The sequence below is a fragment of the Manis javanica genome, chromosome 1, assembly GCF_040802235.1.
Source record: "Manis javanica isolate MJ-LG chromosome 1, MJ_LKY, whole genome shotgun sequence".
In the NCBI taxonomy this organism is placed as follows: domain Eukaryota; kingdom Metazoa; phylum Chordata; class Mammalia; order Pholidota; family Manidae; genus Manis; species Manis javanica.
Genome location: NC_133156.1, coordinates 96,324,095 through 96,344,328, shown reverse-complemented (window position 1 = coordinate 96,344,328; position 20,234 = coordinate 96,324,095). Strand labels below are relative to the sequence as shown.

At 38.7% G+C, this 20,234-nt stretch overlaps 1 protein-coding gene across 1 annotated transcript in view; it reads left to right on the top strand.

Annotated features, from left to right (window-relative positions):
- The window catches only part of MAP1B (microtubule associated protein 1B), a 97,177-nt gene that overhangs the window by 10,563 nt on the left and 66,380 nt on the right, over nt 1-20,234 (top strand). The gene's annotated exons all lie outside the window — the stretch shown is intronic.

The window sequence follows — 20,234 nt, the reverse complement described above, 5'->3', positions numbered from 1 at the left end:
CCATTAATCTATCATAGACACTGTATTGCATTTTATTTCTTGAATATCACTTAAATTTTAGGTAAAACAGAGAAAACTCTTACCTGTCTACATCATTTTGTTATATAGTTGCTAATTTTACTGGCATTGATATAAAATCAGGAATGGGGTCAGCCTCTTTTGACTGACATCATATTCCATTGGCCTTGCACATACTGAGATTTGAAACCACTCACAAAACATCATCATTTTCAGGAGTCCCACTTGGCTGCACCTATATGTCTATGAGACCATCTCAGTTCTTCTCTTTGAGTTTGATATTAGAATAAAATACCATACATTTCAGTTATCCAAATGAATTGTAGCTTTCAAGCACAGAATTGAGTAAATGTGCTAAGAAAAATAAGACTGGTTCACAGAAGTTGAATTTGCTGCAAAGTCACATGAAAAACCAGCTCTTAAGTAACTTTACATTGAGGAAACCAAAGAGAATGATCCAGAGGCTGTCAGACAGCAGGAGATTTGCTGAAGTAAAGGTATGGTATATATGGTTGTTCCCCTCATTGCCGTTCTGTTATATTTTATGTCTTGCATATTGCCATAACTTTTAAAATCATCTCACAAAAACAGAAATAAGGGAGTACTCGTTTCCAATAATGCTGTTTCAAAATGTAAAAGCCAAGCTTTTATCTGTTTTCTGTAGGTGATCTGGGCTTTCTTACTACGACTGTTAGACCTTTTTTTTTGTAAATGAATCATGTGATTCCCATTGTGTTCACTCATACTTGGGTTGCTTATGGAATGACAGCTGTATATTGCAAAATGAAATGCCGGAAGGATGGCTGAAGAATTCGCCATTTTTGAACCAAAGACCTAGTATTGCTCTGTGGACTAGGAAGGTCAGGTCCCCCCAAACCACTGCATTAGCCTAATATACCCACTTCCCCCTCTCTTGCTGCTGCCCCCACCCAGCAAGGAATGGTACCTGCCTAGCTGTGTCAGGGCTGCAGAGTGAATGCTATGTTCTGAGATTGGCCCTGGACACACAGCAGCCCTGCCCTTCCTGCTGACTCCAGGCAGGGCAGATGCTATGGCTTCCCTGCTCAAGCCAGTGCACTGTGCGGGGCCAGGCCTCCCCCAGGAACCCGGCATCCAGAGCACGGCCACTGGGTGCTACTTGTTGTGGGGAGCACTCTGGGTGGCATGGAGTTTCTAACCAAGATTACAATAGGTGATAAAAACACACGTCAGATTCAGTTTCAGCTAAGTGTGATTTAGGAAGAAAAGATATGTTAGAGGAAAAGGTTGCAAAACTGGGGTGAGTACAGACCAGAGGGCGATTGCTGGACTGGGCCCAAGGAAGCCTTTAGCTTTTCCGGAACAAACTGGACAGGTTTTGGGGTAAAATTTGAAGCCTGTTAAGTAGGTCCAAGTCTACTGGTCTCTTCCTCCTTCATGGAAGTTCTGGAGAAGCTAATGCCTGTATCTCAGGCCCCCTAAAATGGAGTCTGCTGAATTTCTGCATTTAGAGAGTCAAGATTCTAGGTTAACTTAGAGACAAGGAACAAGATGATGGATGGTCCCCCTAAAAAAAAGCCATTCATACAGTCAGTTAAAAATAGCACCTATGATGTGCCAGGCACATGGGGTGGGAGGGGGAACACACCGTGGTGAACACAGCAGACAGTTCGTTTCCTGCTTTGTTGATGTGTATCTTGTGAGAAGAGGCACATCCGACAGGCACATGCGGACCAGCATCCACTCCAGCACCGGCATCAGATCCAAACAGGGTTTGGTTCTATTTTATTTTTTAGGCTAGCGGAGTTAGAGTAAAATACTCATTGTCTTTCCTGATATAAGTAGATGAGGAGCTAGGGTTGCTCTTGCATCTACTTTGCATTCATGTTATTATACCTCTGCCGTTGTTTTTAAGAATTGGTGATTGCTTATAGAGCCTGGAGAGAGCTTCATAGACATCTGCAGGTCAAGCAGGTGGAACAACCAGATTTATTCCCTTGTAATGGTTCACCCCTTATACTCATTTTAAAACAGGATTTTGAGATTCAGTCTGGCTGTTTTTTCAGGATTACAGATCTCATTCAAGACCACTCCAAAAGGTTTAGTCATCTTGAACAAATATCCTTTGAGCAGGAGTCTGGAATATGAGTACTTTCTGCACACAAAGTGGGGTTGTACAGTATGAACAGTGAGGTCTTGGGTCACCAGCTCCCCAGAAGGTGAGCCCTCGGATGGCTAAGCCCCGTCCAACTCTGGTATACTCTAAGTTGTGGAACGGCCAGTCATCTAGGACCATCTTTTACTCTCTCAAATCTGTTGCAGCCTTGATTTGCTAAAGATCATTCAGCAAACATCTGCTGTGTGCCCAGGGCAGGGCTCTGCTGATTTGCCCCAATGTAAAACCATTCCTGCCCACTAAGCTGGGCTCAAGAGAGACCGGTTATTTTGAGAGAAAAGTCAGGTTCTCCTTTATGAATACTCTCTGGCCTTTCAAGCACTGCACGTGAAAGTTCCACAGTTGAATCTTTTCAAAATCAAAAAGATGTTTCCTTTTATTTGCACATTCAAAGACTCATAAAATTTTTATTTATATATTACAGCAAGTTTTTGTACCATAAGCATGTTGGATGAGAATCATTTCAGCACAAGAGTAGAGCTAGACTTACTCTACTATATAGAATCTAGTTCATTCTCCATTCCTGTTTGTGCCTTTCCCTAATTTAACTTCACATCTGTCTATTTTGACAATTGGGGAGGATATCTCCTAAAGGTTATAAGAAGTGCCCCTTGAGTATCTGTGTTAGACTTAAGACATCATTTCAAAACATTCCAAGGACGAGGGACATCAACCAGCTGAAGTTAATTTCAATTTTCCTTTTTTTCATCATCTTACCACTTCTGTCTATTAAAATAAGTAAACCCTTTTTATAACCCAAATCCTTACCAGTAGCATAGCACAAGGATGAAGAGTGGAGTTTCTGGAGCCAAACTCCCTGTGTTTTGATACTAGCTCTGACATTTATTTACTGTAGGATCTTGGACAAGTTCCTTAACTATTCTGTTGTTGTTTGTAAAGTGGAGACAATCACTTCTACCTCATAAGGTTTTCAGGAGGATTCATAAATTTCACTGCATGTAAAGTTCTTTAAATGGTGCTTGTCACATGGTAAAACAAGAAATGTAGACTAGCATTAAAATGATCTCCCTTATGAAAATCTATTTGTCTTGCATATTTGGAGGTTATTATAATCTGTGGGAAATAATGGCTTCATATAAGCGCTGGCTTTCTTTTTATAATACTTTCTGACCTTATATTAAAGATGTTTCTCAGAGAAATAATTGCCTCATCATTATCTGAAGGCACATAGTTTCTGATTCTGTGTAGGAGCAGCAGCATCCTAGGACTGAGTTTAGAAAAGTCCTTGGGTACAAGAGCCAAAAGGAGGCACGAAGGTGCTGGCCTGGCAGAACCTTAAAGCAGGGTCGGAGATCCTTTGCAAAGTAGTTCTGTTGGTGCCCAGGCGAGGATGCTAGTAATGGTGAGGCTGCTAGCCTGCTTCCTCGCTGTGATAACCCATCCATGGGCAACTTATTATACCCCGTTCTACCCCGTTGTTCTTTCTTCTACTCTCTCTAATCAGCAAGTGAGTAAAGAGACTTTATTTTAGGAAAGTGAGATTTCTTGTGGTTTGTTTTCTTAGTCAATTGAATACATAGTAAAATCTTAGCATATTTATACTTTGTCAATAATATAACTTCAAGATCACAGTCCCAAAAATCTTCATACAGTGTGACTTAGTAATGGGTATATGGGTGGCTCTGTTTAAGAACTCCTGTCTTTTTTCTAGAAGATAAACAGACCACACATGAGCATCCTTGGATAGCTAAAAATATTTGGCCTGGAGATTGGTTTTTGATGGAGAATTAAAATCAAGCCCTTTGAATTGAAGTCAGGAGAATCCTCTTCTCCCTTTGAAATTAGTGAAGCGAGGTTTTATAATATTTGCCAGTAGAAAGATAAGAAAATGCTAGAATGCTTTTTCTTAAAAGCATTCTGAAGTTCTGAGAAAATATTTTTAGTTGCCTTCTTTCTGTCTAGGCTTGTATGTTTAGTCTGTTGTCGAATGGAATTATAGCTTAATTGTATGTGCCTAGGAGGCATGAACTACTCTAAGACAGAGAATAATGAATGTGTTTTCAACCCAGCTCTCAACCTTTCAACATAAAGCACACAAGTGTTTGTTCACTTGCATTCAAGAGGCTGACTTACCCTCGGGGATCCTGTGATTTCAGCGTGAGCTGATACTTTCTCTTCCTGTTTTCTTTCTCTGGGGCGCCTGCACTGGTGCAGGACTTGCCCACATGCCCACTCTGTTCGTTGTTTCTCATTGCATCATCATCCAGGGTTATGCGGGAAATCCGGTGTTAGAAGAAACTGACCAATAGAGATCCTTGTTTCTGTTGAAGTAACCAGACTTCTGTTTAACATGCATGGAGTTCAATGCTGCTGGCCTGCTGGCCTGCGAAGGGGACTCCCATTTTAATGCAAACTGCTCGCCTTGTCCTTCTTCGGCTTGCCCTCTGCCCTCGGCCTTCCCACTTGGGCTTTGGCCCCTGCTTGCACCCCAGCGCCCCCATTCATACACTGCATCGCAAGCAGCAGTCTACCTCCCCCCGCCCCCACACTGCATTCGTGAAACAGTGAAAGGGCCAGGCTTTCCAAGAGCCAGGGTTTTGTAGTTTGTGCAACATAAGCTGGAGTATTTCTACTAATCTAATTTCACCCCTAATTCCCGGGAGATTTACATTTTGCTTAACTTTGAAATTTGGGGATTCTTTTAGATCTTCACACACTAATGGGATTTTTTTCTGGTGCAAGTGCGGCCAACAGGGAGGAATAAAACGGTGCTTCATTGGCACGTCCATGTGCCTCAGTCCTCAGGGGTGTTAATGATGGCTCATTCAGACCACCCTAGGAATACCTATTAATCTCACTCTTGCTTTAGAGCAAAAGGGTGTAGTACTCTGCCAACTGTAACGGCTCTCAAGCAGTTCCTAATGGGTACTGGGGAACCACTCAGCATAGATACACATAGGCAGGAAGGTGGCAGAGACTTGGCTGCCTGGGCCCAGTAGCCACTTTGGGGAATGTCAGTAACCCCGACATCAAACCCAACAAAGTGCATCCCAGAACAGCTGCTGCCACTGCCACCCAAGGACAGCTTCTCATGCTGAATGTCAGGGGCTTTTGTCTTCATTTCCAGAGACCAAAGAAAGCCCATGCCTTTAACTCATAGAGTTTTTGTTGTTCTTTCTCTCTCTCTCTCTCTCTCTCTCTCTCTCTCTCTCTCAGTGAACCCCCAAGCAACTACAGTTCCTTTAATTTTCATTGCCTGCTTTGGCATCTTCTCTCTGGGGCATATTGTTCAGCATCTATGGCAGCATGCTGGAAATAAGGCTGGATGGTGAGGAATAAAGCCTAGACTAGTAGATTTCCTTAAAAACATGCCAGGGACTATTTAAGTGTTAGGAATAAGGAAGGAATTATAAAGGGATTACATGAAGAGTGAGGTGTACCCACTGTTTATAATTAAGAAAATAAGTCATTCACAGTTTTAAAAAACACTAAGAGTATTTTCTTAATTTACGAACTATATGAGAGAGAGACAGAGACAGAGACATGCAAAGAAAGAGGGAGAAAGAGGTAGATTTACTCAAATTCCTAAAGAAGACAAGGGGTGAGAATGGAGATCATAACAAGCATTGCATTTTGATTGTTCAGCCACAGACTTAGTCGCAATGACAAAGGTCACCCAGGTGCCAGCACCCCTACGCCCAGCCACAACCCAGGACTAATTAAACGCTACCCCGGCAACGAGCAAGTATCCCCAAACATCATACTCCAGGGCTTACGCCTTTTGTTTTCCGCTGCAGTCTGAGGGCAAGTTATGTTTCATATGCAGCCAGATTTCTCGGTCCTGGAGATATGTGGGAAAGTAATGTGTCCCTGGGGAAGCATGCTTAAAAATGGATCACAGGAGCTGGAAACATTTACATAAAAACAAGACAAAAATAATGTTATTTTGATAAAGTATTCCAACCTATGTTAAAGACTTGCCTATAGTCAGGACTGGTGAGATGACTGCTTACAGAAAATGCAACGAGAGAGTCTACGTATGATTTAAAGATAAAATGATCTAATTAAAAATGAACACGAAAAGCCTAGGGAAGGCTGTGTTTTATTGAATATAGTGCCTCTCTACAGTTGCACCACACATCATTTTAAAGACTCACACTGAAGATGATTCTAAAAATTGCCCTATGGAGTTAAGTTTCCAATAAATCATGAGCTTCCCAAGGACTGCTTTGGTTTGGAAAGTCCTCTCAACCTCCCCTTTGCCTGCCCTTTCTTTCTGAATTAAACAGGTTTTTGGAAGCTATGAGTAAACAAGCCACAGTTGAACATTTTGGACCAAATTCACAGATTCCTTGTTTGCATCTCACATGGGTAGACTGGGGAAAGAATAGCTGCTTTCTGGAGGGCAGTGTGTTTAGTGTGTCTTGTTCTGAAGACACTGCTCCATATAGATGTTGCTTCTTGGTTCCTGAAATGTCAGGCAGGGGAAATGTCACAATGGGGAAGTTAACTTGATAGTAATCAAACTAAAGATGGAATAAATTCTGCAACCTGGGCCCACTCTTTCCATGCAGAGCTCCCACTTTGAGCAGTTGTTGGCTGCCCTCTAAACTCACCTGGAAGTTTTGACATTTGTGAAAGACCAGGGAGACAGGTGAGAACTGCTTGATGGACCACTTCCTCTTTGCTGTTACTGTAAGTGCATGAAAAAGAGGGAGAGAAGGAAGGATTCTAATCCATAGGAAAGGAGATGATCTTTTCATATCATTCTAAAAGGTACCCTATTATCAGCCTATTTGTCATTAAAAATGTACATAGTATTTCCTACAGCTAGACTGTTCCAGTTCCTAGCTCTGTGGCCATAGAAAATGTATAAGTAATCCTGGTCTCAGAGCTGTTTACAATTGAGCACGGAATTAACATAATTGACTGAACAAGTCAGTGTATAGTATGTGTCAAATGAGAATTTTGCAGAAGGATCCTTCTGTAAATTCTGCTTAATGAGGTTATTTTTTAAAATGTACATGTATAAAAATATGCACTAAAATTATATCCATACAAATGAGGCATAAATACAGCATATCTAATGGATTCTTGTTGTGACCAAGGAATTTTGGATCCAAACTGAATTAATGATTCCCTAGTTTGGAGCTACATTTTAAGTTGAGCTCTTCATTTTAATTACGAAAAGGCAGAATTGCCATTTTAAGAATTCTGAAGACATGTGAGAACAAAATTGCTGAACTGAATGTTTGTTTAGGCTTAATTTAAAGATTATTTTTGAATGCTTGAAAACTGTCCAGCATTTCTCTGAAGACACTTGGGAGAGACTGGGAAAGTGAAAGGTTTCATGGAAACAAATGTGAAGTAATTGATTCACTGCCCCGAGGCCAGAATGGACATTTTGGAGAGCCCCTGATACCAGCTGCTCTTGTACCAGGGGAAGCAGGAAGGGGACGTCTGCTGTGAGCTGCGCCCCAGGACCCTCCCCTCCCCAGAGAGCCTTGGAAGCCTGCCCTGATGCAGCAGCCCTGGGCACACCTGGTTCTTGTTCCTACGTGGCTCCCTGAAAAGTTGCCCTGAGGCCTTCCTCTTCTGCAAAATAAAGGGATTATACTAGATCAGGGTTTCTGAAACTTTGTTCTGCTAGCCATTAGTTCTGTAAAACATTAATAGCCAGTGGAAAAGGATTCCTGGTGAGGTAAGTCCGGGAATGGTGGCATACTGGATCATATTTTTTTGAGGAGCCATGAAGTATGTAACTGCATGTAAATCAACTTAATTTTGTATAACCATAAATCTCCTTAATCTATTTGATGAGTCACTTCCACCACCAAATCTAGAGATCTAGATTTCTATAGAACACAAATCTGGGGAAGGATGGACTAAATGATCTCTGGATCTCTTCCAGTTTCTATGTTCCATGATTTTATGAAAATTTGGTAATTGCCTCATTACTAACATCTTATTTTTTTGAGGAGCCCATGTAGGAAGAAACTTGTCCTATTCTTGGTTTAGCTTAAAGTATTTTTTTAATCCAGGTTTAAAATCTCAGTGAAAGAACTTAGTTTAGAAAATCTGCTTGTCCCATCTACTAGGATCATTCATTTTAGGGGAAGATGCACAGTTTAGGATGCTCAGGCTTATGTCCCATTTTGGGTATTCTTGGCCCTTGGCTTTTCCCATCTGTTTTTACCTTGTAGACATACCAAACAAGACAAAACTTAATTATGTTTGCATATTGCCAAACACCTGCATGGAAAGTATTTTAAAAGTCAAATTCATAAGTGTTTTATCTACATATGCCCAACAAGAAATAGCTGCATTTTTTTTTCATTTAAATTAGAATTTCCACATTGACATTTGGGACTGCTTTGAAGTCTCAGATTAGCCACTTACTCACAGATCTTTAGAAGGAGGCTGAAGATTGAACCTCTTGAGTTCTGGGGAGCATCTGTAGGTTGAGTGTGTTAAAAGTGCCAGGTACATAATTTGTTATGGATAATTGAGAATGGTCTGCCTTTTAATAAGCATGATCAACTATGCGTATCTTGTCATGTGAACCACCAATTAGCACAGTGTGGTTTAACAAGTCAGTACATGCAGATTTGAATGCCCTTGGGAAGCAATGCTCAAGTCAAATTATTACTGACAGTGTACAACTTCCAGGCAGGTAATCATTATCGCAAAACCATAATTACCCAGAAGGAAAAGTGATTTTTATGGTAGTGTATCATATGATTGACTATTGGTATCTAATAGCTTTAAGGTAAGTTCAATTTGTACTATCCCTAACTTGATCATGTTTGCAAAAAAAAGTTTAATTTGCTCACTACAACCTACATGTAATAGTATTTTTACAGCAAACCTTACAGAGTGCTCTAAAACCCAATGAAATAAAATACATACAATAACAACATGAGTGATAACTATTTCTACAGATGAGAAGAATGGTGGCCTGGTTAATCAAATATTCTAGTTCATAGGGAGTTATCAATAATTCCTTGTGGGATTATTTCTTGAAATTTTAGAATCCAATGATATATAGTCCTTTCTTTTATATGAATACCTCATATTTATCAAGAATTGACTTACAAATCCTAAATCAAATTTATATATTAGCCCTGGATATACTTAAACTACTTACAGAAAACATACACTTAGAAATCTGTTATTTCATTTTCCTTCCAAATAGAATGATATTTTCAAAGGGAGTTTTTAAAAAGAGGTAAGCTCTCGTTGGGCCAATATTGGCATGTCATTGAAGCACAGGCCCATAGAAATGCACTCACATGAGTGAATGCACTTGTTTCGCCACCTCCTTGACACCCAGACTCAGGACAATCTACCTGAGTCAGTTGTTCTTGGATGACTCAGGAGAGACCCCTGTACCTCGGGTCTGCCTTAGGAACACTGGTGGTAACTATACTGTCAACATGGGGTGTGCTGATTAGAAGGAAGTTCTTACTACTGATATGTTAGTGATCAAACTACTTATATTGACTTGGCTAAATGGTCACCTCAATACTAATATGATTATATTGTAATATAGAACAATAGCTATCACTGGCTGGAATACTGCTTCTGTAAAAGAGACATTGTTCCTGGATATTGCAGAAGAACTCAAAACTGCTGTAGAGAAAGAAGGGAAGTGAGGAGAGATGATGGTACTCTTCTAGGTAGCTTTAAAAAAAATCTGAGTGTTTGCATAATATGCATTAGCCCATCTCATTTGCATTGTCCTGTTGTATATACAGGTGGGGCACCCCACTCCTAAGTCCCAATCATTTTTCCTTTCTACTTCCTATGTGTATGAAAACAAAATTTTTAAAATAGATACTTTTCTTCTCCATTTGCATCATTTCCCTCCTGATGAGCTAGTAAACACAAAAACCCAGCCAATCAGTGAATGAACTGAGATGTTAGATCAGTTTTAAAGGCTTATCACCTGTACTTCAATATTGTCCAGAATAGCTCTAGATACTAGAAATAGGTTGCATGGCAAAAATTGCATAGACATTTACATGCACATATGTAATTTACATGTGTATGTGTGAATGACTTTGCTTTTATATTGGTTCAATAACATTTTTTTTCTTTTAAGAAAGCATTATAATATCCAGCTATATAACTGTTCATGAAAAAGTGACATTTCCTTTCCTTCCACTCTTTCTCATTTGTGTCACTCATGCCTTTTTCCCCATCCAACGTTATTTATTTCCCTCTTGTTTTTCTTCTCTTCTTCTTCCCCTTTTCCCTAAAAATGCCCTGTCTGGTCTCCAATCAGTCTTCTTTTCTACAGATAATGCTGGCTTGGGTTATTTCAAACATCAAATGAGATTGGTGTCTGCTTTTTAAAGAAGTATTACATTTTGTATTAGCTATACATATTATTAAACTGTGTCTTATTTTTCTTTTAATATTTTATACATAAAACAGAGCCTATTTGGAGCCTTTGGAATAACATTCCAGGATATAAATATAAATGAAATAATTTGGCAAATTGACTCACTGTGGGGTCATCTAGAAAGATGCTTCCGTCATCAGATAGACATTTCTGTTGGAGGCATCTTTTAGCCAGCAAATGGGTTTTCTATGCTTGGAAAGCAGACACATCAAACATAAGAAACTAGTTATCCCCTCAAAATGCTCCAACTTACAACTTAAAAAGAAGAAAAAGGAAAAAACAACCAACCCAACAAAAACCTTTAAGTGAGAAAAACAGAGACCAAAGGGCCTGAATCAAGTAATCATAAAGATACCTTTTTTTTAAATCTTTCAGGATTCTAACTTTACAGAAATGGCTCTTTCCCAACTATAATTGAATGATAAGGGAAAAGGGATGTAGTTATCTCTTACCATGGACTAAGGAGGCCTTGGGAAAATGCTCCTTGGTAAAGAACCTTAGAACAGTGCCTGGCACATAGTACTGGCTTAGTACATGTATGACAATGAATGATGAGGTGTCATGGATTTGAGAAACTATAATTAGCTCTTAGGTTTGTAAAATAAGCTGTGTAAGAAATATGAAAATTCACAGTGATTATATTGCAAACAATTTTTTATTACAGATTTCATTTAAATATTGAGGTGTGGTGAAATATTTATTTACAAACTGTCATTACTTTCAGAGACTAGGCAACCTAGAAGCTCTGGTTAAGAGCCAGTGTCTTGAAAAAGCAGTGGACAGAAGCTTTTGTGGGAGGAGTTGGGGGCAAAAATCTGCTTTTTAATCTTAGTTCTCCTGAGAAGATTTGTGCTGTTGAGGACAAATTACTTAGCATTTATGATCTTCAGTTTTATAATTTTTAAGTTTTCTTTTATATTTAATATTCTGTAATACCATATCAACCCATAGTGAAAAAAGTCATTACTTGGCTGAATAGTGAATGAAAACATGAATAGTCAATTTATTTATTCCATAAGTATGTATTTCTTGCCTTATGGGATCTGGTACTATGTAAAATACTGTGGTTAATAATAATAAGCAAAATAAAGAAATCCACAGTCCTTACACGATCTCCCACAGAGCTCTCAGTTGAGGTAAGGGGCAGACATGCAGGTCTGTATCACAATCTGTGCTGTGTATCAGGGGAGAGAATATGATGCTATACGAAGACTTAAAAGAGGAAACCGACCTAGTAAGGGGGAGAGTGAAAGAACTTTAGAGCTGAGGTTTGTGGCGAGTGCTTTTTGTATTATATTAAGACAGTGGACACTTTATTTATACTTTCCTTTTAATGCAACAGTAGCAAGTCAGCCTCGTTTTACAGGTTCCTTAGTATATAGATATATCTTGAATTTCACAGCGATCAATGTGAGGTTATAATAGCATATTTCTTAGGAAATAGGAACAATTAAATAGACATTCATAAAAAATATTTCTGTGAAGATACTAACATTCTTGTAACAATTCCACTACTTTGCTCTGAGTTAACAGTGGAAGTAAAAGAGAACTATCGGAATAATCATTGGCTTCTGAAAAGCATGGGAGTAATTGCAAATTTACTGGGCTGCAAAATCCCCTATAATAGAGAAGTGAAGCAACCAAAATTTCTGGATCAGAATTTGAGGCTTGTGTTGTAACATAATTATGGATCCTGAGTCCCTCAGATCATACCATACACACAGGGTGCTTGGAGGCTCAGTACCTTCTTGCCAGCATCTTCCCCGTGCCTCCTTCAGGGACAGTCACCCTGTAACTGTGAAGGCCTATCATCTCTTACTGATGTTTTCTTTTTTTCAGACCAATTATAAGCAGAGTTCGTGCATCCCACATCTCTAACCATTTGTCATTTATCCTTTTCCTTCTGGTTTAAATGTCCCTTTCTTCTTTCCTGTGGCAGTTGATATCTCTCAACCCTGTTTAATATATATCTAAAATCTCAACTTTTGAATATAAAAAGACTGTTTTTTTAACCTGGAGGATATGACTGAAGCAACCAATCCAGATATTATTAGAAACTAGTGTCCCTTATTGGAAAAAATGAAACCAGACTGCGCCATTAAGTCTAATATAGAACAGCCTTTATTCTGAACTGAATTAAAAATTCAGTTGCACACAGATTAACTTTTTCAGTCATTTGCTCACACCCAAATCTTGGCTACTTTCCTAATTGAAATTAAAATAGATGTAAGAAAATGTCAAGATAGAAGTGTTTTTATTAATTATTTCCCAGAATTCCCTGACCCCTTTCAGTCTGCAGACTTTGGGCTTTTTTTTCAAGTAGCAAAGTTCTTGTCCATATATCCTTTTCATTATTTCTGCTCCTGTTCTGATTTCAGTCTTAAGAATATGTACAAGTTTTATGCTAGCACTTGTTCTTACACACATCTTCTGTTTCATCACTTTCTTTCTGATCCTTTTCCATGTGTTACAGAGAGCACCTCCTGTCTGCCTTGTATGTCACTGTCTGTGGGCAGTGGTTGTTCCACTCTTTACTGCTTTGGATGCAGATTTAAATTCTGCGATTGCATTTTGTCTTTCCTGGAATTCTTTTGTGGATTCCACTGGCTTCTTTTTAAATCTCTGCCTGTAATTCCACCCACTCTATTTATATCATTCTCTGTCATTTCATACACAACGTATCTGCCATCTTTTGCAGAAATCAAGTATTGCTTTTGAAAATTTTATTTTGTTCCCTAGAACAATTCTAAAAAAGTCATTTTTAGAGATAGGATTTTGCACCATGCCTCAAGACAATGCTCATTTTTTCTTGTGCTGCAGAATCTTTTCAAAGGCCCCGTTTTTTCTGTTTCCTCCTATACAGGAAGAAGTCTGTCAGACTCAGAATTTGCTAGCAGGTGGGGTTCTAAAGACTCCTTTGTGATTCTCTTGGCCCACTTGGGTGCTGGCCGTTTCATCCTTTTATGATTAGAACCTGGGAGTCGGATTCAGGTGCAAATCCCCCACCCTGTGTCTCTATGCCTCAGTTTCCTCATCTATAAGCTAACCTTATAAAGGGTTTACGAAAATTTGGTGGCTCTAGGACATGTAAAACATTCAGAGGGTGGCTGAGACATAGAGAGTGTTCTCTAAGTGTTAGCTGTTGTTAGTATGTATACCGTGTTTCTGCGGTGGAGAGTATCTTCAAGAGTTCATGATGTGCATTTCCCTCTGTTTACAGTCCCTCCTCCCCCACCAGCCCCCCTGCCCCTGCCTTTCATCATACAGCATCTCTTTTCTTTATCACCACCATGGTTGTTTTTATGGTTTTGTGTTTATTTCAAACATTCATAAATTTAAGGATATATTAGGCTCTTCTATTCTCTACCATATTAACCCACAGCCTTCTTAATTCTAACTCAAAGTAATAATTAAGAGATATAATCTTCATGTGTGAAAATCTCTAATACAGAAAGTGATGCCATTTTGGCATTTGGATATACTTCGAAATCATATTTTTTAGAGAATTACATATGTCATTTGTACAAAACAATTTTCTGATTAACTTGATTGATTCCGTGGTAAATAGCATACCATTTTTATTTTAAATACTGTGCTGAAATTTTGTACTGTAAACCAATAAATAGTTTACCAAATATGCTATCTTTTTAAAAAATATTTTTAGATAAAAATGCTTTTAAAAAAACAAATCTTTCTAAATGATTAATGCTTTTAACCTGCTGTTCAAGGAGATGAGTAACAAATGTTAGCAAAGCAGGAAAGCTAATTCATCTTGATGTAATGTTCAAATGACCTGTAACATTTATGACTTTGTAAAAGCTACAGCATTATTCAGCCACAATTTGTTCAGACTTAATGGTTTCTTCACAGCATTATCAGTTCTCTATACTCAAAGTTCACAGAGCTAAGTGTGTCCATTTCTCTTTATCTAATCAGGACTTCACACATTTCAAAAGTTTATATATATCTCTCTCTTCTTTACGCTATTGTGGAAAATCCCTTCAGTAATCTCTAGCTGCTGCCAAAGGAAGTGCCACATACATTCTTATTGTCACTGTATGAAAACCTTAGGAATTACACTTGTTTTTTGTTTCTGCGTGCTTGTGAGAATTTTATGTGCGTGCATGTTGTCACTTGTGATACTATAGCTTGACTTGGTTGGATGAGAAAAATGCAATTTTATTTCAGTGGTCATTTGGAGATATAAAGTTTGTATCAGAAAATCAAGCCTGAGTTCATGACTGAGGTTGTCCTTTGTTTTCTGCTTCATTTAGTATTGTCACAGCAAGACGCTACCATGGCATTCGTGGGTCCCTTTGTATTCCCTGAGAGGGTCCAGTGGGAAGGGCTCGCCTGCCGTCACAGCCACCTCCCTTTCCCTGCATATTAAGCCTGTAATTACAGCCGACATTACATTTGTCCCCAGATTCTGTGAAATGATGTCATTGCCTGTCAAACAGGGGATTAGCATAAAGAGAGAAGTCCTACTGACATTTTCATTTTCGTTAAGAAGAACCTGGTTGTACTTCATTTTGTTAACAGGCACTGTTGTTTTCCTTCATGAAGAGAAATTTTAAGAAAAGGAAAAGGAAAAACCTGTGAACGTAGAAGCGGACATGTGTTGATTGCAGAATGGAAATGTGCTCTGTAGCACCACTCTATCAATTAGTGAAAGAGGCTGGGACACAAAGCATGCCTGGGAAATCTGCTCCTTTTCTTACAAAGGCAGAATATCATTCTTCTCAAAGCCCACAATGGCCTGGGCCGTGCTGCAGAAAACGTCCCTGAAAGGGAGAGAGATGACTGTGGCCACTGCTTGGTAGACAGGGTGTGGAGGTGGCTGGTCCCATTGACCTCCGAAATGTTTCCCTGTTTCATGATGGCATTGATTATGTCTCAAAGTCTCATTCCTTACATTTCTGGGTAAAACTCTCAGTTCCCTTCCCATATGAAAAAATAAATCACAAAGGGAGGTCTAATGTCAAAGATTCTTTGAGCCAGAGCTGAATCCTTGGAAGAACATAATTTTTTATCAGTCATTTCCAACTACTCCAACAAAAATAAACACAGGAAGAAAATCATGGTCAGACTTGGAGAAAGGGAGTCATCTTTTGGAGCAATCTACTAATAACTCTTGTCAGAAAAGCTGGTTAGAATATCAGCTTTGGCTTTTACTTAGCAAGGTGATCTTGCATAACTCTGAATTGCTCTGAGCCTCAGTTTGCTCATCTGTACAATGGAGTTAATTAGCAATAACATGTATACCTATAGGGTTGTGCCTGGTAAGCTATTGGCTGTCGTTTTTCATCGCCTAAAATTATTCCTTTCAGAGAAGAGACTAGTGTTCAGAGGTCACCTTATCACTCCAGTGAGTAAAGGTGACAACTTCCTCTTTCCCATTTTCCCACCCTGGGAGCTCTGAGATTGAGGGCACCTGGGCTAGACACACTGGAATTTCAATCTTTTTGAATTTTGCCAAAGTATTGGAAGAATTTTAAAAAGTTCCCACAGCCTTTTCTTGGGAGATTTTCAAACCCTTATAATGTTTCTCAGTTCTCTGTATTTGCTCACCCGAATTTTCTTAGCATTCTGTTTCTCTGGAACAGGATGAATCCAATCCAAATCACGTCTCTTGCCGCATGATAATTTTCCATCCAGATTGTCCTGGGGCCTTTCCTTGAAAGGCAGTGGTGAGCTGTTTCTTTCCTCATTTGACTTTTCAGGTCCAGTTGCCTCCCCAGTTTTTGCTTGTTAGAATAATATTTTAGCAATAAAATTCTGAATCACACTTGGTTTTGAGGTGGAACACAGCTGGATTGGACCAAAAGCCTTCAGCTGCCGTTCTTCAAGGTTGGTGCATTTGGTGGTGTGATTAGCAGGAGACCTAGAGGTGCCAGCTCCCAGTGTTTTAGGAAGAACTGGACCATGTGATTCACCTGTCCTGTTGCCCTTGTGTGCAGTGAGGTGAAGAGAGGAGGCACTGACTCACACTGAGCACCTACCTGCCAGATACCGTGCCAGTTACCTCACTAGACATACTCAAATACATGGCATTCCTGAGTGTCCCATTTCTCTCTTGAATTTATGGAACATTGCCATTGTTTCCTCCACCTCCCAGCTCCAGCACTTTTTGGATTACCTGAGATAAAGGACAGCTCTCTTACCACAAGGTACTGGAATGTAAAATAAAAATGGAATTCATAGGAAACATATTACATGTAGGAAATCATAGGTGCTTCTGGAAGCTGAAATGGCAGTCTGTAGGTGGCCAGATGCTCTTTTCCCAGGTGGTTGATGGAGTATTTGGATGACTTTCCCAGTGCCTCAGCAGGGTGCTATCATCCACGGCTTGTCCTCATCGGTGGGTTTGGTTCTCTGAGACAGTTGAAAACCTCTTCTCTCTCTCCCCCCACCTTCTAAGACCTCTGAGCCTAGATGGTAAGAGAAAGGGAGACATTCTCAGTTGCTTTTCACTGGGGGACTCTGTCTGTCATATCCTGCCCCAAATCAGACCTGGCCTAATAGTTTGTTCTCTATTCCATTGTTGGCCATCCATCTCTTCCCTTTCAATTAGAATATGTTCTTGAGTTGTTTTGCATTCTCCCCTGTTATAAACTGCAAACTTGTAAATTTTATCTACTGAATCCAAGTCAATCTACAAGGAAAATCTTGTCCAGAGGTTGTAGGATGAGTGAATAATAAGTAATTTTTTTTTGTCAAGGACGATGTAAAAATTTATTACAAATCTATTAACAGAGTTTTCAGGGTTTTACATTTGGTCATTACAAGTTGTAAAAAGATTCAGATTTCCGCAACTTCTACCCAATGGACTGACTGCCTTCTTGGTTACTGGAGGCTGTGCTTATAGCATACCAAATCACCAGGGTTATTGGAGTGATTGACATTTTTGTTTACCTCAGAATTCTCAGGGCTGAGTAATAATTCACAGTACCAAAAGTCAGTTCAGTTATTCACGAGGATGGCTTTTTACAAAGGAGCTATTCCATTTACCTTCCTAGGGGTGTCAGACTATTCCATGATAGATCATGTAGCTTGGCTGTTGAGCTCTGTGGATATGCGTGAAATCAATGACCTGTTGGCCCTGTGGCTATATTTAGTTGGTCATATTGACAGCCAGTTTCTGCATAACCTTTGAGTGGATTGTATTTCTTAGATAGATGTACTTAGGGTCATACATAAAATAAATGTGTTCCATAACTGTTGCTTTATGTAAGCCACACATTACACCACATATTCCAGTTGACTTATGAGAAAACCTTCTGATCTTTGATCCCCCATCTTTATCCAAAAATTAAGTGACAGTGGCTTCTTTTAATATACCTGGCCAAATAAAGCCTGTATTGATTTTAAATGATCTACAACTTGGACATATTAATGTGTAGGGGAAATTCTGGTTTGAAGATGTCTCTCTTTAAAAATGCCTTTTGTAGAAATAAATAATAACACTACCTCTCTTCATTGTTAGATTTGTGTTTTCAGTTATTATGATTCCTTAATACAATGCACACAAACCTATGTCCAAAATTGGAGTCAGAAATGGCTTTGAGGTGATTCAGAGCTAAACTTTGCTTTCTCTTAATAATGTGTAATTATGAGTTAAACCTGTTTTTCTTTTATTAAGTGACGTAACCTTTAAAATATTTAAATGTGAATACAGATTCTTAGCCATAGTATCCATGTATATAAAATGTCATAAATAACTCCATTCCACTGTTCATCTTTTGTTTCCAACACTTTAATATAATTAGCACAGAAAAAGTATTTAACTCTGCTTTGTCCTATCATGAGAATATGAAGAATTGCCTTTTTTTTTTACCAGCAGGTGGCATGAGTTATTGCTATGCTGGTGACAATGTAAAAACTAGTGCATGTTCTTACTTTATTTAGTTGTGTAATTAAAAGTGAGTCCCAAACTATTTGCCCTAGTCAGAAGTTTAATATCCTTATATATAAAGAGTTCTTAGAAATAAATAAGTAAAACCTTAACATTTGAGTAAAGAAAGGGGTACAGTTATGAACATTCAACTTAACACATACACACATGTGCACACACACATCACACACACATGGTGTTGGGGGAGGAGGTCTGAATGAGAGTGAGAAATTAAAAATAACCAATTAACTAAAATACATAAAAAGTGTTCAGCCTACAAATAAGGAATATAAGCAAACACAACAAGATACACATTTTTACATATAAATTGCAAGAGTTTAAACAATGAGACTGACTATTCATTACTGGAAAAGAGGACAAGTATCCATCTTCATATTCTGCTGTTTGAATGTAAACAACTTCTTTGGAAAGGAATTTTGAGTATATATCAAGAGTCTTAACAATGCTTATTATACACTTTGATGCAGTAGTCCCCTAACTGGGAATTTATTCTATGGAAATAAGCAGGGCAGAGATATATACAAAAAAACTATGTAAAAAATGCTGACTGACTGCCACATTATTTATGTATGTAAAAAACTGGAAAAAAACCCCAAAGTTGACAATAATAGAGTGGTGTAGTGAAAAACAATTCATCAATAGGAGGCAATTTTTGGCTTACATTATAAAGCATATATTTGAAGACTCTTTACTGATGTATAATGTTGAGTGAAAAGGGCAGGATATATTAAGGTATTTTTCAATTTGATCAGAATTTTGTCTTCCTCAAATTTCTGTATGTATATTCATAGATAAAATACACCCACATTTTAATATGGGTTATCATTGAGTAGTAAGTCCAGTTATTTCAATTTTCTTCCTTTTCCTTTTTTTACATTTTTTGCATTTTATGCAATGGGCACATGTTACTTTATAGTCAGAAAAACGTATAAGCATTTTCAAAAATAGGAAGCCAAACACTGGAGACATGAATCACAAATGCTTTTGTATTTCTTATGGAAATGAGATTCAATAGCAAGTTATATGTCGGGGGAAAATAGAGCTCGTTTGAGTCAGAGGTTGGAAAGCTCTTATGAATACTAACCTCAGAAACCTCAAACTAGTATGTAGTGAAATAATGACATGGCAGGAAAAGCCACAGATGTCAGTTTCAGTTAAGGAGTTTAGAGTAGGTACATAAAATAGCCAATAGAAGCAAAAATTCACTAATCTGATCTCCAGCTCTGGTACCCTCTGGTGTCAGTCTGTGCCTCCGTATTTAATCTGTATCAAAGTGCGTTGCTCTGGGGCTGGGGTCTCTTTCTGGCTGCTCTGCTAATACATTTTCTACTTAACCTTGGGCAGGTCACCAAACTTGCTGAACTCATGATTTTTATGCCAATGCTGCATGTTTATTCTTTCTTGTAGTTTGGCATTCTTCTGAGGTTTTGAGCCCCACAAGGTGAAGAGTGAGTCTCTCGTGGTGTCCGGCCAATACTGAGGCACTTCGAGGCTCCTTCTGAGTCACACCTTTGGGTCAGATGTGTCGACATCATCCTGGTCCTGTCAGTTTTGAGTAATAAATTACCGTGACATAAGTCTTTGAAGAGGCCTTTAGTTGAGGCTAAGAAAGGCAGTTCAACTCTCCTGGAGATCATAAAATAAAAGCAGATATATGTCACAGAATATGAACAAAGCTGGTATATACTCTAACAATATATATTTTTTCTATATATAAAAATTCAGGTTTGTAATGATCATTAAGGTAATTTTCGTCCTGTCAGTGGTAGAGGTGGTTT